The sequence below is a fragment of the Tenrec ecaudatus genome, unplaced genomic scaffold (genome assembly GCF_050624435.1).
Source record: "Tenrec ecaudatus isolate mTenEca1 unplaced genomic scaffold, mTenEca1.hap1 Scaffold_158, whole genome shotgun sequence".
In the NCBI taxonomy this organism is placed as follows: Eukaryota; Metazoa; Chordata; class Mammalia; order Afrosoricida; family Tenrecidae; genus Tenrec; species Tenrec ecaudatus.
In genome coordinates, this window is record NW_027458056.1 from 17,210 (window position 1) to 43,825 (window position 26,616).

At 41.6% G+C, this 26,616-nt stretch overlaps 1 non-coding gene and 1 pseudogene across 1 annotated transcript; both read left to right on the forward strand.

Moving 5' to 3' along the window:
• LOC142436126 (ninein-like protein) overlaps positions 1–26,616 on the forward strand; it is a 91,225-nt pseudogene that overhangs the window by 3,865 nt on the left and 60,744 nt on the right.
• On the forward strand, positions 24,622–24,753 carry LOC142436128 (small nucleolar RNA SNORA84). The gene has a single exon (XR_012781791.1). It is a non-coding gene; the product is annotated as a small nucleolar RNA SNORA84 (small nucleolar RNA).

Below are 26,616 nucleotides of genomic sequence, written 5' to 3' on the forward strand. Positions count from 1 at the left end.
TGTCACCAGGACTCCACCGATTCCATATGTGGGTATTCACTTGGTCACTACATACACCATAAGATTTTGGCAGAATCAGATGCTTCTGGGTGTCCTCGTCTTTTCTCTTGGTGTAAGGTAACCAAGACAGTTGACTGCATGTGCCCACTTAAAGTGCTGATGACTTAGGGGGTAGGAACACCAAGTATGATTTCACAAAGTACGACATGCTCCCTATTGCCACTTCTGGCATTCTCATTTTCAATAAGGAATTTATGATCCACGTGCTGCTGGTGTACAGATAGCATGTCCACTTCAGTTACACAAAAGAGCTTTCCAGTGCTACATGTTTGTTTGGTGTTCTGCAACTGCTTTTGATATTCTCCAAGGGATTTATGTATCCTTTCCATTTTTCCACAGAGTTTCAAGTCAGATGAAGAACCTGATGGTGCCAAAGAGCCTCAGAATGAGTTATATGAGGCACAAGGTAAAACCATGACCTCATGCTTGGTACTTTGAAAGATCCAGGACCTGGATTGTCAGAAGTGTTGCTGTGACAAGAATAGTTTCCTGGAGAGTGCAGTGTGGGTAATCTCCCTGGACAGCCTGTTCTCCGGATATACTTATATAGAGAGCGTTTCATCAAGAAAATAGCTCACACAGATGTAGAAGAAGGCAAATTCCAAGTTGAGCAAGTTCTAGGCCCATGATGCTGATGTTAGGGTGCAGGGTTATCATGACTGTCATAGCTTTGGGAGTTGATGGGCCCAAAAGGAGCTGAAAGACAAAGGTCTATGACTACAGAGGAAAATGAATTCAAGGTTGGCAGATCAAGCCTGTGGCTAAAGAGACGAATAAGTCCAAGCTTGGTAAGTCAGGTGACAAGCTACTGATAACTCCCAAGGACAGCAAGCAATACAGGAGACCACTGACTCAAGTCTTAACCTGTGTACAACTGAATCTGGGCTAACCCCATTTACATATTTATTATTTTAAAATAGTTTTATTGGAAGATACAAGGAGTTACCAAAAATGGATTTTTTTTCAAAGTTATGTATTTAAATTTTTTTACAAAACAACCATGTCACCGTCAAAGTACTCTCCATTACACTTCATACATTTGTCACACCTGTGATTCCATTCTTGGAAACATTTTTCAAACTCATCTGTTTGGAAGGCTGACAGTACCTCTCCAATTTTTTTCTTCATCTCTGCTTTTGTCTTCAAATCTCTGTTCTTTCATTTCCCTCTTCATTCAAAGAAACAAAAAGAAGTCACACAAAGTGAGGTCAGGTGAATAAGGTGTGTGGGGCAAAAGAGGCATGCTGGTTTTTACCAAAAACTGGCACACTGAGATGGCTGTGTGAGCAGGGGCATTGTCGTGGTGGCAGAACCAGTCCCCTGTCTGCCACAAATCAGACCATTTTCATCACACACTATTATGCAATCTTTTCGGATCCTCTAAATAGAAAGCTTGATTAACAGTCTTGCCTGGTGGAGCAAACTCCAAATGCATGATGAGTTGACGTTTTCGTTCATTCAGGAAGTTGACAAACATCCAGAATGAGGTTTGTCATCAATCAATATTTTACCTTTTTTGAAATGAGAAAAACACTTGAGTTTTTCCCATAGCACTGCCCTTGTAAGCTGTTTTCAACATCACAACAGTTTCTGCAGTGTTTTTCCTTGAGTAGGAAACAAAATTTCACCACTGCACACTGTTTTCTTAAATTGGCCATCTCAAAAAGCAAGGTTTCAAGCAAAACTGCTTTTATGAAAAAATTCACCGTGACCAGAGAAAACCTTCCCAGTGCCACGGGGTGCACTAACTCAGAGCAAGTTGCTCGATGCATACTTAGCAGGAAACATGGGTACTATGAAAGCTCCACTCTGCCCAGCGCAATTCTGGTCTGGGGTTGGTGGGGGGGGGTACTCCCTCATATTTCACCTATCATACAATTCAATTGTTCTATCCTATTAAGAACGTTTCTGCAGTTATCACCACAATGAATTTCAGCGCATTTTCTCATGAACTCGTTGTTACTTCCTAATTTGCCACCAATCACTCCTACCATGCTCTACACAATTATCAAGCCGGTTACTACCTCTGTGAATCTACATAGCCTGGACTTTACATACAGAAAATCATTGAAAAGACAAACTGGAAAACAATGATTAGAACACAGAGAAAAACTTCATAGGAAAAAAAGCAAAATATTAAAAACTGAAACAACTTTAAAATGAGTCAAAAGGGAGATCAAATAGCAAGATATTAAAATGTAACCTAAGTACAATGGACTTAATCAACTTTGCAGTGTTCTGTCTCTAACAAGGCTCTTAATATCCCAGGACTTTGGTCCAAGAAGATTCCCCAGAGGCTTAATCCATCCAAGCGACCCTGCAATTGGATTTTTGGCTTTCACTGTCTTCCATAGCCTTCTGTAAACCACATGTCCAGAATTCAAGCTCTGATACTATTTTCTCCTGAGATTTGGATGTTATTTACAATCCTTGGATTATAAAGGCAGGTGTGTTTCCTCATGTGGGCTTAGTTGATGCTTCACTCACATAGCTACCTGTTTGAAGACGAGCTTTTAAAACCTCAGCCACTATTCTGTCTGATAGTCGGGCACCAACTGGTTTTTTTATCACATGCTGTTACAGCCCTCATATTAGCAGTGACCTCTTCATGAGGGCAAGCATTGAGCGGGGCCAGGCTAGGATGCATTGGGCTACAATTAAGTGCGAACCCCAAATCCATTCATATATCTATAGTTTATATGTCTCTGGTTAACTTCAGAGATTATTATGATTTTATGATAGAGAACTTTATAAATCATCCCCCTAGGGCATAAGGTAATGTCTTTTATTTAGCCAATTATATAGCATTTTAAAATGCTGAAGAAAAATTATTTAAGTATAGATAGGCTTCAGACTGTAAAATATGAATTAATGACATGTACATAACAAGACACTATTTATAAACAAGCAGTGGGATCAGTGATAAGACAAAATTTGCAGTAATTCACAGAAGCAGAATCATCCCTATCAGATGAATACATTTCATAAGAAAAAAGAAGGGCATTAAGTAGTAAATATATGGTAATCCCGGGCCACATTGAATGGGCATCATTAATAGAGCACCCTGAGAGCAAGAGAGCTGAACCACAGTCCAAAGACCACCAATTCCATAACCTTGGGATAGCAGTCATCTGCTTCTTCTCACACTAAGTCATATAAATATTAAGTCCAAGAAAGTCTGTCTGTTCCTTAAAACGGCTACAGGTGAGTGTGAACAGTTCGAGCAGTAGGACAGATGTGTGCCTTGAAAACACAGTTCAAGGTCCCAGTAGTCTACAGCGCATAGCCTGGTTCACCAAGGTCTGGATGGAAACTAGATGAATAGAAACCAAGTAGGAACATAATACCGGGCATTTTCTCCCATTGGATTCTTTACGAGTATTGTTCATTGTTTTTCTCCAGCCAGTTTAACCATTGATAGAAATGTAGTCGCCTTCTTCAAGACATACATTCCCCTGACCCCACCTCCCATCTTTTTTCTGTAACTGCCCTCAGGATTCTATCCTTTTTTTTCAAATTGGAGAATTTGGCTCTGATATTTCATGGTGGTTTTCTTTTAGCTTCTATCTCATTTTGGTTTTCTTAACTTTTTGAATAATTATGTACTCCTGTGTTGTTGGTAAAATTTTCTTTTATAGTTTGTCAAAACTATTTTCTTTGTATGTATTTTTGTTACTTCTTTTTCAGGGTTTTTAATGAGACATAGATTATTTCTCTTGATTCTTTTGTTGTTTTTTGGTGGTGGTTTTTCTTGTCAGTTATAGTCAGAGTGATCGTCTTTGAGCTCACTGATTTGATTTTCCTTTTCAGAAGGAAAATCTATTCCTCAAGTCATTTACTGTGTTGCCTAATTCTGTTATCTCATTGTTTATATTCTTAGATTCCCTTTGATTTAAGATTTCTTCTATTGTTTTCCTGAGTATTCCCTACATGTCTAAATCATTCTTCGGAATCCTGTTTCTTATAGTTCCAGGGCCTCTTTTTCAGAATTCTCTATTGGATCTGGGCAATTTCCATTTGTTTACATTTGTTTTTCTTGATGTTTTGGGTTTTCTGTGGTTGATTGCTGTTTCCTCAGAATCCTAGTAGTAGTGCCAGTGATATGAACACTTAGTTGGCTTTGTCTAGTGATGTGGGAGAGGTCTAATAGAAGGTGGAAAATATGGTGAAATGAAGGAAAGGGGAGAGAGATGAGTAAGTGGTGAAAGTGTGGGGGAAGATACAATATTGTTTTTAGCTTACCATTTTCCTAGACAGTTTAAATGGCGTCTTCTTGGCATTTGGTTTTTCCTACCATTTTATCCTTATTCCCCACCTCAGGGACCCAATGTGGATGTTCTGCTAGCTGCTGAGTATTCCAGTTATGTAAATCTGACTTACACAAAATGGATTCTGGAACTGGTTCATTTGCTACAGGGTGGGTTTGGAGAGCCACCAGCCCACCTGAAGATGAACTTGAAGTAAGAGACTCCGTTACAATATTGACCTCCATGTCCCCCCACACCAAATGGTGGGTCACAGTGATGTTTTAGGCCTTCTAGAATTGGTCTCAGTTAGAGCCAGTGTCCAATAATCCCTAAAAAAATCTAATTATTTCTTTTCCCACAGTGAACACTCACTCTTGTAAAATGCTGATGATCCATTTGAGGAAGGCTGACAAAAAAATAACAGAAAATTTTGTCATTATAGTGGGGGTCCTTCCACAGGGAAACATAGCCCCTGCTCTTTTTAATGGGTTATGGGTCTGTAAACTATCTCACCTCAGGGAATGATTGAACAATTATGACTCTTCTAATCATTTGAGTTTCACTGCTGTTCACTTGACCCAGATTTTTTTTTCTGCTTAGACAGATCAAGTAAATATTCATTAGGTTTCCTATGTTTTTCACTCCCAAGGACTTCCTGCCTGAGTAGACAATACCATGAGTCCATGACAGTCAAGCTGTTCTGATTCCCACTTTGACTCAGCTGTCCATTACAGTAGCCACATCCACCTGTCTCTGTCACTTAAGTGCTGCCATTTGGCCCCTACTTCCCTGCAACCCAATCAGCCCAAGTGTAGTTAGGTGTCACTATTCCAATAAGTCCATTTCCACAGTGAAATGTGACTTACATAAAATAGCAATCTTCAGAGATGCTGGGACTACATTTGCAATTGGGCTCCCTCCTCTTGCAGTAAAGGTGTGAGTTCTACTCCATGTGCGTCTGTAGACCCATCCTGATTAATCCATTATAGCATGCCCAACTCCTTAATCTTGTGGATACCTTCTGCTACAATATACTTTGACTGGACTTGTCATTGAGCATGATTTATTTATGCCATCATACAACCCACGAATCAGCTTCACTGAATCAACCAAAAAGTGTCTTAGATTGAAACATTAAATTTATATTCTGCACTTAGTGGGCCCATATCAGTAAACTAAGACTGATCCAACTTTATGTTCTACACACCATTATTAGCCATTCTTATATCTATATTCTCTACGTTTCTGGAAATTCTTTTGGAGTATAGTGTACCTCTGCCTGGGTCACCATGTATATGTCATCTTTTAGAGCTTGCTGGAACATAAGTCTAGTCTTAGGTCTAGAAGCAATAATGGGTGGTGAATTCATTAACTGGAAACATTTATCAGTATCTTTTAAAGCATCTCCTCAAGCAAGGCTCCAGTAAATGCCCAGGATTCATATCAGCATGCACTATTGAGTTAATCTTTTCATGTGGTGGGAAGGGATAATAGTTTTTTTTACTGATCATGAATTAAGATGGAGCAATCTCTTCAGATGGAAACAATCTGCTCTTAGCTAAAGTAACATTATGGAAATTGGGGGCTCAATCCACCCGTCTTCTTAATTATCTGCCTGTATCTCCCCATCCCAAGGCGTAAGAGTCCGTTTTGTTCCCAATCAATATTCTCAATTTAACAGCATTTGAGGTTGAGAATTGAGTTGGCACTATAATTCATCATTCTTAGGATATTACTCTTGAGTTTATTTTTTCAGTAATATCACCTCTGTTACCACAAAAAGAAAACCTTTTTTTTAAAGAATAAATGTAAACTTTGAAGTCTTTTATGCATTTTTTGATCTTTGACTCTGAAGTCCTGAGTTCATGTCTTTCCTTCTACCAATTTATCTTTTGTAAGTAGGATAAATAATCAGCTTCTCCATACTGCTTACCCCGAAACAATTGCAGAAGAATATCAAACATGCTATCACTTAGAGCATCAATTTCCACCAATTCCTGATGTGCGGGTGGTGATACACTGCGTGCATCGAGTAGTGACTGTCAGACAGGGTAGAACTGCCCTCTGTGGATTTCTGAGACTAGTTATGGGAGTAGAAAGCTTCATCTTTCTCTTCCTGGTGGTTTTGAACTGCTGACACTGAGGTGAGCCCAATGCGTAACCACTACAGCACACCGCACACCACGATTTCACAGTGCCCTTTATACGCATGGGGGCAGTTATTAGTACCTTCAAACCTGATCAGACTTGGGAACCAATTGAGAAAATTGATCTGTACAACTTTGTTTCTCTAGAATCACTCTTGGAACCAAATGTTTTACACCGGGTTCTCCAGAGAAGCAAAAATTGTGGTGTGTGTGTGTGTGTGTGTGTGTGTGTGTGTGTGTGTGTGTGTGCTGCTATACTGAACCCAGATCTGGATTCTCTCCTCTGGAACACCAGTTTCCTGTGAGCTCTTTTCCTATAGTTACACCAGAGTAGGGTTTTTGTGCTTGGTGAAGTATAGGGTAAACAGAAAAGATGACTCGCATTGAGATTAATTGACACAGTGGCTGTAAAATGAGTTTTAGGATGGTGCAGGACCAGGCAGTGTTTCCTTATGTTGTACAAAGTGTCACTATGAGTCAAAACTGACTTGATGACATTTAGCAATGTAATCTATATGTGTTTTTTATTTATTTTCTTTTTTAATGTCAGTGATTGTTTATTTATTTACTTATTTGTTTTAAAAGATCATTTTATTAGGGGCTCATACAACTCCAATCACAATCCATACATACATCAATTTTGTAAAGCACATTTGTACATTCAATGCCCTCATCATTCTCAAAACATTTGCTCTCCACCCAAGCCCCTGGCATCAGGTCCTCATTTTTAACCCTCTCTCCCCCCTCCCCCCTCCCTCATGAACCTTTGATAATTTATAAGTTATTATTTTCTCATATCTTGCTCTGTCCCACATCTCCCTACCCCCACTTTTCTGTTGTATGTCCCCCAGGGAGGAGGTCACATGTAGATCCTTGAAATCAGTTCCCCCTTTCTAACCCACTCTCTCTCTATGCTCCCAGCAGCGCCACTCACACCACTGGTCCTGAGGGGATCATCTGCCCTGGATTCCTGTGTTTCCAGTTCCCATCTGTACCAGTGTACCTCCTCTGGTCTAGTCAGGCTTGCAAGGTAGGATTCAGATCTTGACAGTGGGGTGGGGGGAGGAAGCATTTAGGAACTAGAGGAAAGTTGTATTTTTTCACGTTGCTACATCGCACCCTGACTGTTTCGTCTCCTCCCCAAGACCCTTCTGTAAGGGTATGTCCAGTGACCTACAAATGGGCTTTGGGTCTCCACTCCGCACTCCCCTGCTCATTCACTATGGTAAGATTTTTGTTCTGATAATGCCTTAAACCTGATCCCTTGAAACTTTGTAATCGCACAGGCTGGTGTGCTTCTTCCATGTGGGCTTTATTGCTTCTGAACCAGATGGCCGCTTGTTTACCTTCAAACCTTTTAGACCCCAGATGCTATATTTTTTGATAGCCAGGCACCATCAGCTTTCTTCACCACATTTGGTTGTTCACCCTTTTTGTCTTCAACGGTTGTGTCGGGAAGGTGAGCATCATAAAATGCCAATTTAAAAGAAGAAAGTATTCTTACATTGAGGGAGTACTTGAGTGGAGTCCCAATGTCCTTCTACTACCTTAATACTAAACCTATAAATACATGCACATAGATCTATTTCCCTAGTCTCATGTACAAATATATTTGCATATGTACATGTCTTTATCTAGACCTCTATGAAAACCCTTTGCCTCCCAGCTCTTTCCTCTATTTCCTTTGACTTCCCTCCTGTCCCACTCTCATGCTCAGTCCCCACCAGTGTTTCGGCAATTCCTCTTAGTCACATTACCCTTGATCATGCCCAACCAGGCCTCCTACACCCTCCTCACCAGCAATTTGGATCCCTTGTTGTTCCCTTGTCCCTGGGTTTGTTAACACCACTTCCTTACCTCCCCCTCTCCCATGTCCCACGGAACTATTGGTCCCGTTGTTTTCTCCTATTGTTCATCCAGCCTATCTTATTTAGACAGACCTGTGGAGATAATAACATGCACAAAAACAAGACAGAGCAAAACCAAGCAACAATATACAACAAAATAACAACATACTAATGAGAAAAAACAAAACACAACAAGAAAGAAAACTTGTAATTAGTTCAAGGATTGTTTGTTGGTCTTTAAAAGTGTTTTCCAGTCCAGTCTGTTGGGGCATCATGCCCTGGCCCCAAAGTCTACCTTCAGCATTCACTGGGGACCTCGCCGCTCTATTCCCTTGCTGTTCTGTTACACCCCTTAATTATTTTGCCTCGATGTGGTGGGATCCGATTGGGTGCAATACCCACACTGTGTCTCTGGTGTTGTCCTCTGTAGAGATATGGGTCAGTGAGGGACGTCATGTCTCATAGTGGGGCTGGCCATGTGATCCTCTCTGTCGACTGACTGCTCTAATTGGGAATATCAACCTCATGGCCTGGTGGTCCATGATGTGCTCTACTCTCTCCTCCTCCCCCTTCATATGCTCCCATATGCTCTGATCAGATATGTCCCTTTTCCAGAGCTGTAGATTCAGTGCTGTCCGTTGAAATAAATTCTTCTGAGGGGAGGGGCAGGTGTCCATTTGGTTGGTGTTGGGGCCAGCCCCCCAGACCTCTCCACTGATTCACTACTCCGCACCGGCATGTTGCATTCACATCTTGGAGCACCGGGTTGAAATCTGGTCCCTCTTTCCCTATGGAGACAAAAATAGTACCCTCCCATTGGGTGGGTTAGTGTCCTGTGCCCCCGCTACCCTTTTCTTTATTATTATTTTTTTTCTTACCCCACCTCCGTTTTAGTTGTGTACCATGTGTACCCCTGTGTTTGGTCTGGTCCCTGCCATATTATGTGGTCCTTGCCCCAGGAATGTTTGTATACCGTAGCTTTTTCCCTATGCCTCTTTTGCCTTTTTTTTTAAAGATTACCTCAGCAGCCTTTGAAGTCTTTCCATATTTAAGTCAGTGCTATCTGAGGTCTGTTTTCTTTTTGCCCTCTGGGTGAGGTTGTTCTATGTGGTGGGCTCTTATTTATGCTTGGTGGGTGTTGTTCTTCTGCCCATACTGGGTTTGCAAGGATCTTTTGTAGGCTGGATTTCTTCTAACGTATTCTTTGAGTTTTTCCTTGTCTGGGAAGACTCTTACTTCTCCATCTATATTGATAGATAATTTGACTGGGTAAGGTATTCTTGAGTTTGCATTGTTTTCCGTCAATTTTGGGAATATGTTATTCCACTCTCTCCTCTTCTTCATAGATTCTGCTGATAGGTCTGAGCATATTCTTATTTGGGAACCTTTGTATGTGATTGCTTGCTTGTTTTTCCCTAGCCGCACTCATGATTTTCTCCTTTTCCTCTAAATTGCATAATTTAATTCTTTTGTGCCTTGGTGACTTCTTCTTGTGATGCAGTCTTGCTGGGGTTCTTTCAGCCTCCTAAATGGTTGCCTGGTTCTCATTCACTAAGCTGGGGAAGCTTTCCTCCAAGAATTCTCTCACTATTGTTGCATATGACTTCTTTGTTGTCTTCCTCCGGTAAGCCAATAGTTCTCATGTTGTTCCGCTTCATAACATCAGACATCACTCTTAAGTTTTCTTCAACTTCTCTGATGATCTTATTAGATTTTTGTTTGCATTTGTTAAAGTCTGCCTGGCTGCCCTCCAAGTCACTGATGCAGTTCTCTGATTCCTCCAGTCGATTCTTGAGTTACGTGAGTCTGCTACTGGTTTTTGTTATCTCCTCCCTAAGTTCCTGTATTTCTCTTTTATTTATGGCTTTTACCTCTTCTATCATTTCATCCTTTTTCTGTATTGTTGCCCCATATCCTCTATGAATCCAAGTAGCATTCTGAAAATTCCTTTCTGTGACTGTTCAGGCCATCTTCAGGCATTGCCTTTTGTTTTTCCCGTTGTTTCGTTGAGGTCGTTTGGGCTGATGGCTGTTTGCCTTGTGTTGGTTTAGATGAGCCAGGTGCCATTTTCCTGTGAGTTGTATAGCACTGGCTCTCTCTGGGAGACTTGCAGGAGAACTTCTTCGAACTGCCTATAGCTTATTTCACTATGGAATTAACCTACCACTTTATCCTCCTATAGCTTCCCTCTCAGGGAAGTGACCCAGAAGGCTGGTGGGTTGCCTGCTTTGGTGTTGCTGAGGTTGGGCAGAGGTTCCTACAACAGCTTGAAAGGTTGAGGAGTGTTGGCTGAGCTACCTTAGGACTCCAGGCACACATGTAGGAATTCCCCTGTTAGATGTTTTAGCAGAGTATCCCCTGGTGGAGGTTGGCAGGCCCTTTCCCAGCCTCCCTAGCTACACAGGGTGGAGTTCACCTAGCTGGGTGTGGCCCAGGCATACATGCCCTAGGCTAAGGGGAGTGGTCTGGAGAGACCAAGAAAGAGAAAGAGGAGGGAAAAAAATCAAGCCCGCTGAGCCTGTGGGGGGCAGGGGAGGGGAGGATATAGTGAAGACATGGAAACAAAGTAACAAATGTAGCTGAGTCCCGATCCCCCGCCAGTGGAGCTGCAAGGGTTTAGTCCCTGCTCTGAGGCGGCAGCAGCAAGCTGTGGCTGTGTTGAGAAAAGGCCCCTGTGCAGCCCTCCAAGACTGAGGGGGCACAGAGAGGAGCTGCAAGGGTCCAGTCCTTGCCCCGAGGTGGGTGGTGGCAAACTGTGGCTGTGTTGAGACCAAGCCGCTGTACAGGCTCCAAATGGTCCCAGGCTCCAGCAGAGACAGTGGCAGGGCCAAGGTCAAATCCAGCCGTCCTCCACTGAGGTAAGCCAAAAGCCCCCAGCCCCTCAAAACCATGTGGGTCTTAGCCTACTTATCATTATGATGCTCCTCCTGCATTCCAGCAGTGTTGACATTCCCTCTAAGCAACTCTCCTGGGCTGAAATCTGCAGAGTTCCTCTGGTATGTATTACTCCATCGCCATCTTGCCGGAAATCTCTGTTGTTGCTTTTTTTTTTTTAATCTCCCCCCCTCCCCAATCTTCTCTTAGGAGCTAATACAGACATCATACCATTTCATAGTTCAATCTCATTAAACAGCATTGTGGTATTGTGACCAAAATCCACTTCAGAGTCTTTTCTTCCTCCTTGATATCAGTTCCCCCTACTAATGCACCCCACCCACCACTTCCCCCACTGCATCCCCAGGAACCCTTATTCTAATTGTTGTTTCTCTAGCTTCATTTATCCTGTGTTTCATATACCAAAAAACATTGAAAAACACATAAAAAGCGTCAAGAAGGCTACCCACAATGACAAAATACAACAGATATAAAACCCAATATTTAAAAAAAACACAGAAAATATTAAAAACCAAATCAAGGTCAAATGTATCAAGTGGCAAAGTTTTAACCAATCAGGTCAGGTTTATCATTTTAATCTACAACAGTCATCTCTCCAATATTCTCTGTCTGATAACCAGCTTATTCTCATCTCTCAATTATGGTCAGAAGGAAATCACCAAAGGCTTATTTCCTATGTAGATCCTGCAAATATATTTTGGCCTTCTGATGTCATCCATTGCCTTCTACACACCAGAATCTCACAATATAAGCTCTGATAGTATTCCATCCTTAATATCTGGATTATATAATTTATAATCCTTAGGTCATAGATGTTGGTGTGCTTCTTCCATGTGGGCTTAGTTGACATATCACTTAAATTGCTGCTTATTTGAAAACAACCCTTTAAGAACCAGATGATGATAGCCTGGCACTATCTAATTTCTTCCCTGCACTTCGCTATGCAACCGTATCTTCTGTGTTTCATTTGTGAAGGTGAGTAATGAGTAGGGCCATGTCATCAGAAATAATTGTTCTTAGCCTGGAGCTAAAATTAAGTGCGAGCCCCAAATCCATTCCCAGATCTATGTTTTTAATTTGCCTCTGGCTCACCTTAGAGATATCCTTGTTAGTTTATGGTAGCAAATGATATCAATCTTCTCCATGTATCATAGGACCTTTTGTTTATAGTGTCATTAATTAAGCTATGGTACTAATTTTTTGAACACTAGTGAGAGAGGGAGATTAAATAAGGGTAGGCTAACTATATCTCAATATCTAGATTATTCATTTTTATAGAATAAATCCTTACCTGACTGGATGCTATTTACTTAAAGAAGTAGAGTTGGTTATCAGGCAAAACTTGCAATAATATTCACTGATAATGCCATTCAGGTCTGCCAGAATAAAACATATCTTAATACAGCAAGTAAGGCATTAAAGTATTAAGTCAATGTTGGTCTACCTACTGAGCTAGGTGTTTATATAAATGCATGTATGTGATCATGAGGTGTCAATAGGATCAGGTATCAGGCATCAAAGAACAAAATATCATATTGTGAATGAGGAGGAGGAGTGAGGAGGACCCAAAGCCCATATGTAGGCAACTGAACATCCCCTTACAGAATGGCCACAGGGAGGAGATGAGTCAGTCAGGGTGCAGTATAGCAATGATGAAACATGCAACTTTCCTCTAGTTCTTTAGGCTTCCCTCCCCCACCCCCATCATGATCCCTTGTACAAATCCAGCTAGACCAGAGGATGTACACTGGTACAGATAGAAACTGGAAACACTGGGAATCTAGGACAGATGAACTCCACAGGACCAATAATGAGAGTAGTGATACCAGGAGGGTAAGTGGAAGGTAGGGTAGAAAGGGGGAACTGATCTCAAGGTACATATAACCCCTTCCCTGGGGAGTGAACAACAGAAAAGTGGGTGGAAGAGACATTGGACAGTGTAACACATGACAAAATAATAATAATTTATAAATTATGAAGAGTTCTTGAGGGAGGATGGGTGGGGAGGGAGGGGACAAAATAAGCTGACACCAAGGGCTCAAGTAGAAAGCAAATGCTTTGAGAATAATGATGGCAACAAATGTATAAATGTGCATGACACAATGGATGCATGACACAATGGATTGTGATAAGAGTTGTACGAACCCCCAGTAAAATTATTTTTAAAAATTAAAATAAATGCAAGTATTTGATTGTATGTGTGTAATAAAACACATAGACACAAGTATGGATATTTCTTATATATAACCCAATAACTCATTATTAAGATTTGGGGTTTTCAGGGACAAGGGAATAACACATGATCTAAAATCGATGGTAAGGAGGCTGTAGAATGCCTGGTGGGTTGATCAAGTGCAATGTAGTCAAGAAGAATTACTGAAAGCCAAATGAAGGTCAAACATGATAGTGGGACAAGAGGAAAGTAAAAGGAAATAGAGGAAATAACTGAGGCAAAAGATATTTTAGATGCATAAATACAGGCATGTACATGTGTAAATATATTTATATATAACAATAGGGACATAGATCTATGTGCATATATTTATATGTTAAATAATAAGGTAGCAGACGGACATTACTCAACATGGCTCAAGTCCTCCCTCAATGCAAGAACACTTTGTTCTAATAACCTGGCATTCTGTGATGCTCAGCATCCCGACAACAATCGCTGAAGACAAAATGGGTGCATATGCTAATGTGGTGAAGAAAGCTGATGGTGCCCAGCTATTAAAATATATTAGTGCCTAGAGTCTTAAAGACTTGAAGATAAAAAAGCGGCCATCTAGCTGGGAAGCGAAAAAAGTCCACATGGAAGAAGCACACCAGCCTGTGTGATCATGAGATGTAGACAGTATCAGGTATCCAGCATCAGAAAGGCCCAAACAAACAATCATATTGATTCAAACACTGGGGTAGGGATGGGAGACCCAAAGCCCATCTGTAGACAATTGGACATTCCCTCACCATAGATTCACAAGGAAGGAACAAGCCAGCAAGGGTGCAGTATAGCACTGATAAAACATGCAACATTCCTGTAGTTCTTTAATGCTTCCCTCCCCCAGCCCCACTATCATGACCCCAGTTCTACCTACAAATCTGGCTAGAACAATAATGAGAGTAGCGATACCAGGAGGGTTGGGGACAGTAGAGGGAGAAAGGGGGAACTGATCCAAATGATCAATGTAAACACACACACACACACACACACCCTAGGGTGAGGAACAACAGAAATTAGTGAAGGGAGACAGCAGACAGTGTAAGATATGAAAATAGCAATAATTTATCATTTGTCAAGGGTTTATGAGGATAGGAGGGTGGAAGAGGGAGGGGGAAAAAAAGGAGGATCTGATACCGAGGGCTCAAGTAGAAAGAAACTGTTTTGAAAAGGATGAAGACAACATATGTGCTAAAATGTGCTTGAACTAATGGTTGTATGGATTGTTGCAAGAGTTGTAAAAGCCCCCAATAGAATGATAAATAAATTTTAGATTTGAAGGATTAAAGCCATAGTCTTTTGGGACATCTCATTCATTCAGTATAATTTAGTTTATGAAGTTATGTTCTACTTTTTAGTTTGTTGAATTTTTTCTGGAGTTTCAAAAGCTTATGACTGGTCACCTAAGGTACAACTTAAAGTTCTACTTAAAGTGAACCAAAGAGTAAGATGGAAACTAAAGACCCGAAGAAGAATCCAATCCAAAAATCATATCCACATTTACCTGAGACCAGAACTAGATGGCTACCATTACCTAATTAGTTCCATTGTAGATGGCTCCTGATAATAAAACCATAAATTCCTATTATATAAAAACAATAAAAGATAGATCTGATCTGGAAGACTTAACATTATTGATATGAAATAATCTTTAAACCTTGAACCAAAACTCACCCTGAAGTCTCTTTATAGCTAAATAACACATTAGCCCCCAAACTAATAAATACCACCCATAAGTACTGTGTCTTTTTAAAGAGATCACCCATATGTGACCCTGATAGACATTGAAGCCAGATTTAAATGAGGATGTGGAACAAGGGATACCATTGCTGATGTCAGTGGATCTTGGCTGAAAGCAGAGTACACCAGAGGTTGCTTGTGTTTTATTCAGTAGGCTAAACTATCTCATGTGTGAATCATAACAGTTTGGATAGCCATGAGAAGAATGGGAATTCCAGACCACTTCATTGTGCTCATGTAAAACTTGTGCATGGACCATGAGACAGTTGTGGGTACAAACAAGGATATCCTACTCAGTTTAAAATCAGGAAAGGTGTGCATCAGGGCTGTGTCCTCTCACCACACTTCTTCACTCTGTGTGCTGAGCACATCATCAGAAAAGCTGCATTTCATGAAGAAGAATGGCAATGATTAGAAAAACATAATAACAATTTGTGATGTGCAGATGACATGATCTTACTTGATGAAAATCAGGAGGACTTGAAGTAATTTCTGATGAAGATCGAGGATTAAAGCCTTTAGTATAGATTACATCCCAATATAAAATAGATCAAAATCCCCACAACTGGACCAATAGGTAACTTGATAAATCGAGTAGAGATTGAAGTTATCAAGGATTTCGCCTTGCTTGGATCTGCAATCAGTGCTCATGAAAGCAGCAGTCAGGAGATTAAATGATGCGATACATTAGATAAATATGCACAAGATCTCTTTAAACTGTTAAAAAGTAAGGATGTTACTTTGAGGACTAATGTGTGCCTGACCCAAGCCATGATACCATTTTGACTGTATCATTTCAGTTCCCTCATGAACCTTTTCACTTCCCTTGCGTACACATGGAAATTGGATATTGAATAAGGAAGACTGAAGAATAATTTATGCATTTGAGCTATGGTGCTAGCAAAGGATATTGAAAGTACCACAAACTACAAAAAACAAATCTGTCTTGGAAGAAGTAGAGCAGGGAAGCTCATTAGAGGCAAGGATGCCAAGACTTCATCTTCTTTCCCTGTGCATGTTATCACGAGAGACCAGTAACTATGAAAAGAGGAAGCCCTCGGAAAGATGAATTGACACAGTGGCTGCAACAAGGGCCTTGAACATATGAACAATTGTGAGCATGGCACAGGGCCAGGCAGTGTTTCGTTGTGTTGTACTTAGGGTCACTATGAGTTGGAAATGACTCAGTAGCACTGAACAACAACTAAAATAAGTTTAGAGTCTTTCTACCTAATATATATATGTCCATCATGTCCTGTCGTGTATCTATCCATCCCTCTATCCAGTTGTTCCTCCTTAATTTAGAAAACCTTACTGGTGTTGGTACACTTCTCCTAAATTCTTCAAGTGGTACCACGTTTAACTATCTTCCCTTTATTTCAGGCCAACTTCAAGTCTGGAGCCCTCTGGAGCTCAGCAGCCCCTCCTTTCATACCCCTGAGATCCAAGCCCAGATAATCTGGGAAGAGCTTGGCGTTGGCAGCAGTGGTTTCCTCAGTATGCAAGAGCTGACTCTGGTCTGTCAAACCATTGGGCTACAAGACCTTGAGAAAGAGGTGAGAGAAAGCCTGAGACTGACCTGTCTCAACCACTTTTCTTTGAAATGTTTGGTCTGAAAACTCTCACCCTCTTTTAGACTATGATTCAGACATATCAATTTCTCATTAAAACTCTTGACTGGCTTCAAAACTCCTGTCAAAGAATATATCTCAGACCCCCCCCCCCATTGTGATAAACTCTCACCACTGTAGGGCAGTTGTGCCAGGCACTCTTAGACACAGTCACTCAAGATCACCGTTCCCTGCCTGCCAGGCTGATTGTACTACGGCCAAGTAAGGCCTCTTTAGAACCTGTCTGTAGTCTCATCAGATGGGAATAGAGGTGGAGTGTTATATTGCAGTCCTCACTCTTCATTAAAGCGCTCTTGGCCTAGCTGCTATTATCCTGTGACCCACTGGAGCCAGGCTGGTTTTTGTGGGTACATCTTCCACCAACATACTGCAAGTTCCCAGCCACAGCAGATAGGAAATAAGTTATTTATGGAGTTCAGGCAGTTTGAATGACTCAGCTACTGATTATGGAACTAAAACAGACATGGTAGTATAGATTTCCCTTGAGACTGATAAGGAAAAATATTTTGGAAATACAGCCAGTTGGGACCTAGACAATTTTGAATGTGGATGAAGATGAGCAAGCTGCCCTTGTTGAATGCTTGATCCAAAAGTTTGGAGAAGCAGGAGGCCCAATGGTGACATCTGGGTTGAGCTGCCTGTTTGTGGAACCTCTGCATCAAGCAAAACATGTGTTCTGATCCAGGTGTATGACTTTTGTTTAGGAAATGGAAGATTTGTTTAACAAATTGGATCAAGATGGAGATGGCAGAGTAAGTCTTGAGGAATTCCAGCTTAGCCTGTTCAGTCATAGACCCAATTCACTTCCGAAATCTTCTACTCCCATCGAACTGAGTGATCCTTGGACTCATTACCAGGTAAAATAGGACAAATAAATTATGAACCACATTAAGTATTATCTTTCTGATGACTGCAACCATAACCGTCAGCATCTTTCACAAACCTGTCCTCTCTGAGTCACCTGACTGTTGTCCAGGGGTTCAAGAGGGATAAGAAACAGAGATATGTGTTTGAGATTCTGGGGTCACACAGACCTCCATAACTGTATGTCCCTGGATGGCATGCTCATCTCTGAGCCTCATGCTCCTCATCTATAAAATGGGGCAATTGTGATGCCTGCCTCCCAGGTGTTGTTCTATAAGACCAAGTAGTGTCTGACATGACAGCTTCAGCCATTCTTAATTGTGGGATAGAGAACATTTCAGTAGGGAAATCCCTTTTCCCTCATACCATGATGCAGCAGGAGAGCAATGTCAAAGAGCATTCTGCAACATCTCCCTCGGGCAGCCCTTTTGATTTAGGTCCTGAGTCTGGATTCCTCCCTCCTATCCCTGGGTTTTATGTCTTGCAGAAGTACCAGGTCTCCGTGCAGCTTTAAACAGAACAGATTTAGGCAGTTTCCTTAAATCATAGCATTGCTCAGTGACTGCTGGGTTAGCACTTTCCGAACAGAAGAAATTCCTTCTCCCACCACAGAGCAGACTGCTCTAAGGAATTCTTGCTTTCTGCACAAGGATGTGGCTGACTCCCATGTTGTGTGGGAGGCAGAGTAAAACCAGTGTGATATTCTTCACCACTGAGTAGGTACTTCTGAGAGCATAAGTTTTTCATTCTAAAATCAACAAGAATGCAGGAAGAAGATATTCAAGAGCATTAAGGAGAGATTTCAGGCCATATAAGGTAAAAAAAAAATCAGAGTATGGCCCTTATATGTCACTGATTGGGTTAATTGGCAGATATGACTTCCTTGAAGCAGAAGCAGCCCCATGTTCCCTTTGTATTCATCTGAAGTATAGACTAATGTGGACACTGAACTAGGGATGGATGTGCGCATAGTTGGCATTAAAGAATCAAGATAGTGGCTATAGAGCCGTACCGCTTCTTGTGCCATGCACACCTTCCTGAACAGATGCTCTCTGGCCAGAGGTGTGAGTTTGTAAGGAGGAATCTTGGGGAAATGACCTAGGCAGGCAGGTATGTCTTCCAGGAGACACCCACATCAAGTGAAGTGTGATCCCTGTTTGTGGATTAAGATTTGAACATGGAAATGGGTTTCTCTTCTTTGTCAAGGATTTTCTCCAGGGTAAGTTGCACTGAGGCTAAGAACTAGGGAAGATACAGAAACAAGGGTAACTCATGTCCAAATGTGGAGACCTAGGTGTTGCTGGAAGCTAGTGTAGGATAAGGATCTCAAAGTGGCACCCCTGAGCCTGCAAGGGCAGGATCCCTAAGAGTTCTGTAACCTCGAATACCACTGAAGTATGGGTCCTATGGTAGTTACACAATCTGGTGTCAACTTGTGGAGGGGTAGAGTCTAGCCTATCAATCAGGTCATAGCTTGATGACCTCATTTGGACCCACCACGAAGATAAATAGCTCACTGGAGGCCAGATAGACACAGTCTCTGCATCGTCTTCCTTCGGACAAGTCACATGGAGCTAGGCTGATGAAAGCCAGAGCCTTAGAGCTGGAGGAGCCACGTGGAGACCCACACCAGCACTGAGATGCTTAGACTGCCACTGGATCCACAAGATATTTTACTCTCTGATCTTCCTGCATTCAGTATCATTGCATATGTTTTGTGAGTTTGAAGAGGACTTTATAGATTGATGTCAGACATATGTGCTAATATCAGACTTAGGGACTTGATTTGAACTAGGGTGGGATGTTTTTGTGATATTCAACTGCTCTTGTATATAGAGCTCTTTCTACACACAGATGGGTGTCTATGAATTTGTTTCTCTAGTCTACTCAGACTAACACATTATGGTCCCTTGGGAGTGGAGTACTAGATAAAAGAATCATAAAGATGGAGAGTGGATGTTTGTTTGATCTCTGCTTCATGATAGTGCTTCTTTGGCTAGCCAGAAGTCAGATATGGCCATGCAGTTTACTGGATAGTTTTCTGGAAAGAACATGGGAAGTTAAAGTTTGGATTCTTTTCATTGGTTGTAGTCTTTGGTTATTCTTGTGTGAAATGGTGAAAATGTGATTAATGTATATTTTGAGCTCAAGGGACAAAATCACCCCTTGAATTTCTCAGAGTTGCTTAGTGAAAATGGCTGACAGAAGGTCAAAATGGCTGAGAGAAAGCTGGCTGGAGGGGCAGGGAGCACTTCAGGCAAGACGGCAACTGAGTAACACATAGCAGAGGGACTCTGCAGAAATTAGCGCAGGAGAGTCACTAAGGGGGATGTTGTGCACTGCCTGGTTGCAGGAGGAGCGTCATAAAGATAAACAGGCAAATATCCACTCGGTTTTGAGGAGCTGGGGGCTTTGTCTTACCACAGTGAAGGCTGGCTAAGGTCTAACCTTAGCCCCACCACTGTCTCAGCCAGAGACGGGATCATCTGGAGCTGGCACAAAGGCTTTATCTTAACACAGCCACACTTCAACTCCGAATTGTGGAAGGGTTTAAACCCCTCCAGCCCCAGGGTCAGGGATGGGGTTAAGCTATATTGTTACTTTTGTTTCTCACTCTTCCTTCTTTCCCACTACAGTTTCAACAGGCTCTTCTTTTTTTTCCTCTCTCTTTCTCTTCCTTTTAATCTCACACACCACTGCCAACCTCCAGGCATCTCCTCTTATCCTAGGGCTTTTACTCAACAAAGAGGCTAGAGATCTTAATATTACAATTAGACAATTTGACCTGATAGATGTGCACAAAGCTATTCACCCAAATACAAAAGAATTTACATTCTTTTCAAGCCCACATGACACATATTCAAAGATAGAGGTGCTGGGGCATTAGATGAATCTGCATAAGTTTAAGCACATTGATATATGTACCTCTCTCTCTGACCACTGTGCCATAAGACTGGAAAACCAACAAAAGGAAGATGAAGAAAACAAGGACAAACAATTGGAAGATGATAACTCTCTTGCAAAAGGAGTGTGTGCTGGCCCAGATCAGAGATGAAATTAGGGAATTTCTGGAAATCAACAAGAATGAGCACATGGTGTACCAAAACTTATGGGACACAGCAAAGGCAGTTATCAGAGGAAGTCTCATAGCAATACATGAACACATGAAAGAGGAAGAGAGACTTATGATTGATATGCTGGCACAAAATTTACAGCAACTAAAGCTGAGTCAACAGGACAAACCTATTAATAGATTAAGAAAATAAATAATAAAAATCATGGCTGAGATTCAGAAGAGGGAAAATAAGAAAACTATGGTAAAATTAGTGCTGCTAAAAGTTGTTTCTTTGAACAGATAAATAATTGACAGGTTTTTCTTTTCTAATTTGTCATTTGTTTTTTTGTTGTTGTTTTCTTTTGTTGCTTTGTTTTGGTCCGTCATGTTTTTGGTGCATATTATTATCTCTGTAGGTCTATCTAGATAAGATAGGCAGGATAAACCATCTGGAAGACAAAACGGGACTGACAGTATTGCAGGGACATGGGTGAGGGACAGGTGGGGGAAAGGACATGTGTGTTAAAAGCCCAGGGACAAGTGAACAACAAGTGATCCAAAAATGATGGCAACGAATATGTAGGAGGCCTGGTAGGGCTTGATCAAGGGCAATGTAACCAAGAGGAATTACTGAAACCCAAATGAAGACTGAACATGATAGTGGGACAAGAGGGAAGGCAGAAATGATCACAATGATCTGCATATAACCCCCTACCTGGGGGACGTACAATAGACATGTGGGGGATGGGAGACATTGAACAGTGTAAGATATGAGAAAATAATAATAATTTATAAATAATACTTTATAAATTATCGTGAAGGCAGGAGTGTGGGGGAGGAAGGGAGAAAATGCTTAGCTGATACCAAGGGTTCAAGTAGAAAGAAAATATCTTGAGAATGATGATGATGGCAACAAATGTACAAATGTGCCCGACACAATGGATGTATGAATGGATTGTGATAAGAGTTGTATGAGCCCCAATGAAATTATTTTAAAAAATAAAAATAAATAATGAACCCTGGCTCTGGCTTGATGCTGTCAGAGGCCTAATGCCATATTTTCTATCAATAGAAGCGTTTAGATAATGAGTAAGATAACTAAATAAGCATCGAATTTGACTGTTTTACGAATAGAGCTTAGGATCTGATGCTACTCTGTTTATACTGATTTTTTTTCTGTTTATTATTATTGATATATGATTGATAGAAATGATTATTGGGAAATTTGAAAATAGAGAGCTTGTAAGCCCACTTGTTTCTCGTCATTAAAACTGGATTGTTAGATGGGTTTAGGACACACCCGCAAAGAAGGCTTTGAAAAAATAAGCTCTGAAAAGAAAAGTGTCTTCAGTGTTGAGGACATTTAAGGGTGAAGATACTTGCCAAGGGCTGTTGACAGATTGACAGGGGGAAAAAAGGGAACTCTTTGGATATTTAAATTTTGAACTCGTGGTTTTGTCAGAAGCTGGGAAAAAATCTGGAACCATGAAGAAAACTACTCTCTGGGGCTGAATATTACAGGGAGCCTGTGGGCAGGCTGAACTGCTTGCTAGGCGACCACCCAGATCCACTTGTTGAGTGGAAGTGGGCGAAATGCAGCAATAAAGAGACAGATTGAGTCTGGCCACTGACACTCATGGACCTTGTTTCAGGAACGTGAAGAGAAAACGAGAGTGGGTTGACTGGTCTGAAATTCATGATCTAGCGCAAGGGGGCTAGGCTTGTTGAAAATTTGTGACAGTGCCCATGGTCTAGAAGCGAGGTGACCAATGGGCACCATGTGGACGCTGAGTGAAGCAGCCCACATTGAGTTGACCAGAATCCGACCAGATGAAGAGATGTTTGAGCCTGTGAAGTAGAGATATTGCTGCAGACTTCATGGATAGCCTGTCCTGATTTGACTTTACTATGGATGGGGAGTTCACAAGGTTCTAACTGGGATGAAGGTTCCTCAGAACACGGCTGATGTAAGTGGGCAGTATAGAAATTTTATACCTAAAATGGAGATGATAAAGGCATGAAGTGGTTGGCTACAAACTTTCATAGGTGCTGGAATATGTACATAGGATTATAGGTTTAAGTGTGTGTTCCTTAACTGCGATGCTTAGGCATAGAATATTGTTTTGTCACTTATATAATATGTTTAAATGAGGATGGCACATACTGAATGGTACACTTATTAGTTTTATCTTGTTAGTTACAGATATGATTTTATTATTTTTTTGTTAAGAATTATGTATGGGTAAAAAGTTGTGTAAAAGTGTCAACTTGACAAAGGTTGGTCTGTGGTAGTTACATATTCTGGTGTCAACTTGTTGAGGGGTGTTGTCTAGCATGTCAATCAGGTCACAGCTTGATAACCTCATTTAGGCGTGCCACTGAGATAAATAGCTTACTGGAGGCCAGATAGATACAGAGGCCAGATAGATACAGATAGGTGCTTCATCCTCCTCCGGACAAGCCACATGAAGCTAGACTGATGGCAGATAGAGCCATGGAGCCACATGGAGACTCATGCCAGCCCTGAGATGTTTATAATGCCACTGGATCCACAAGACTTTCCATCCACTGGCCTGTGATCTTCCTGCATTTGGCATATTGCATGTGTTTCGTGAGTCTGAGGAGGATTTTATAGATTGGGATTGGACATATGTGCTAATATTGGATTTATGGACTTAATCTGGACTTGGGGTGAAATTTTTTCTCAATATTCAATTGCTCTTGTGTATAAAGCTTTCTCTTAACACCTATGAGTGTCTATGAATTTGTTTTTCTAATCTACCCAGACTAACAGGTCTTTCAGCACAGCAACTTGACCCATTATCCTGCTGTCATAGCCATCTACTCTTCCTGTCACGTGTATTTCTACATACAGCACACACTTGTACACATATCCACACAGTTTGGACCCATCCACTGTATACATGTACACCCACTATATATACACACCTGATACATGTAGTCAATGCTACATGTATACACCCAAACTATAGATGCGTCTGTCATACACACACACACACACTTAACTATACACACACACTATATATGCACATGATACAAGGTGGTACCCTCCCAGAACTGGAATTGTGCTGGGCAGAGTAGACCTTTCCTAATATGACTTTTTCTCCCTCTTTGAGAGCTCCGAGTTGCAGCGCCACCTGAGAAGGTTCTCTCTGGTCACAGTGAATTTTTTGTAAAAGCGGTTTCACTGGAACCTTGTTTTTCATGATAGCGAATTTAAGAGAACAGCATGCAGCTATGAAACTTTGTTTCCTCCTCAGGAAAAATGCCAAAGCAACTGTTGTGATGTTGAATACAGTTTAGAAAGACAGTGCTATGGGAAAAACTCTAAGTGTATGAGTAGTTTTCTCATTTCAAAAGAGGTGAAATGTTGATTGATGGCAAACCTCATTCTGGACGTCCATCATCTTATCGAACAGATAAAAATGTCGATTTGTAGTGCATTTGGAATTCGTTCCACCAGGTTAGACTGTTAGTCAAGCTTTCTATTAGAGGATCTGAAAAGATTTCGTAACAGTGTGCGGCAAAAACAGGCCTGATTTATGGCAGACAGGGGACTGGTTTTGCCACCATGATAATGCACCTGCTCACACAGCCATCTCAGTGTGCCAGGTTCTGGCAAAAAGCAGAATGTCTCTCTTGCCCCATGCACCTTACTCACCTGACCTTGCATTGTGTGACTTTTTTTTGTTTCCTCGAAGAAGAGGGACATGGAAGGATAACTATTTGAGGACATAGAAGAGTGAAGAAAAACACTAGGGAGGTGCTGTCAGCCATCCAAACAGATGAGTTTGAAAAATGTTTCCAAGAATTAAATTGCAGATTTTACAAATGTATCAAGTGTAATTGAGAGTACTTTGTAGGTGACAAGTTTGTTTTGTAAAAGAATTTAAATGCATGCCCCATGGTTGCTGGGCACTGTTGGGCAGATACAGCTTTCTAGCGATGGCAATGGGCCAGAGCGATCCTGGGATGCATGCATGGGGCTGTTCCTTTTCAGCAGCCTCCATAGCCCGGTCACTGGTACATGGAAAAAAATTAAATACATAGCTCTGAAAAAAATTCCAGGGTTTTTTTGAGGGGGTACCACCTACTATATGCACACAAATTGTAAGGCACACAAACTCATGCCCACCACACACACTGCTAGTGTACGTAAACATCATAAACACAGTGCCTACACATCCCTTCACTATACATTCTGTATGCATTCATGCACAGTATATTCATATACATGCACTCTCTACACACCCACACTAAATTCACTGCAGAGATATGAGTGTATACACAGTATATAATACCTTTGGGGCATAGAATGTCAAACTGAGGAGTGGGCGGATTCAGTCTTTCGTTTGTGGAGCACAAAGTCCTACCCCTCTCTTGATAGCTCTCACCTGAGAATTGCCCATTTGCACTGTCATTTTAGGGCAGAAACTGGAAGGAGGCCAGGGTGGTAGAGTCTCCTGTATTATTTCAAAGTAGAGTGTGCCATATCTTGTGTGTGTCTCCACAGTTTGGCTATAGAGTGTGATGTTTGACCATGTCATGTGGTATACCTGTTAGATAGATAGATAGATAGATAGATAGATAGATAGATAGATAGATAGATAGATAGATAGATAGATAACCTACTTACTAACAGGTATACTAGCTCTGTACTGATGTCATATATATATATATATATATATATATGACAGCAGGAGAATCAGGTGGACATGGTATAGGGGAAACCCATTCTGAGCCTCATATTTTCTAGAGTAAGTGGCTAGAGGGTTCATAGCAGTTCCAGATGCATTTGAGTATCAGGGACTCGCCATTGATAGCCATGGTGCCCTCTTCCACCTGCAAACAGAGTAAAATACCTGCTCTAGAGTGTTGTCCAGTTGGCACGCAGAGCACCCAGCGTAGCTTAGTAAGCTCGGTGAACAAGCTCTTTCATTAGAGAATTGGTGACTCAGTGAGTACAGGCAGAGGAGGTTTCTGCTCCCTTGAGCCTGACTCAGGAAGTGTACTGCTGGGAGAAGATGAGGGATGAAGGGTGGAGAGTATAGCTAGGACAAGCCTGGTGGTCATCAGAGAAGGGACCGGAAAGAGTCCAGGATGAGCCAGAAAGAGCAAGAGGAGCATGATTTAAGCTGTGGGGCTGGACTTGAAAGGGCTAAAACATAGCTAGGTATCCTTCTATCTGGAGGCCAGCGAGCCGGTGTGTCAGAAAAGAGGAGTTAAGGGTGATTGAGCAAGGTATTGAGGGTCCCAGATCCAGATCCCAGCCAGCAAGGCAGTGAGGAGAGGGTAGCTGAAGAGCCATGAGCAGGTTGGAGCAAGGTGGTTTTTACTCTGAGGGAGGCAGGGGCACTGGATGCCTGGAGCAGAAATGTGATGACCTGAAGGCGTGGAGAACACTCATTCTTACTCCCAGGGATTCCTGACAACACATATTTACTGGAAAGGGCTCTGAGGTAGAAAAAATTTAAGGGAAATATTTCTTGCCCTTGTGGATTCATAGAATATCTGAACGTAGCAGGTCAGCTTTCCGCTTGAGAGACTTTACCATCATCGTAAGACTCCCCTAGCTTGCTTAGCTGAAAGCTGCTTGCTTCTGTATTCCCAGTAATGTGCAGTTTCACACACAGGGAAGCCCACTCTGCTTTTGGAGCCTCTTAGGAATTTCTCCATGATGGCAAGCCCCTCTTTAGGCTCTTCCTTTGTGAGGCCCTGTGTACCTTGTTCGTCATGCCAGAGAGATGCGGATAGTTCACGGGCTGCACTTACACACCCAACTCACACTCATCCTCACTGCCATTGACTCAGTGTGGACTCATAGCGACCATACAGGACACAGTAGGCCTGCCCTGGCAGTTTGCAAGCCTGTAGCTCTCTGTGGGAGTAGAAAG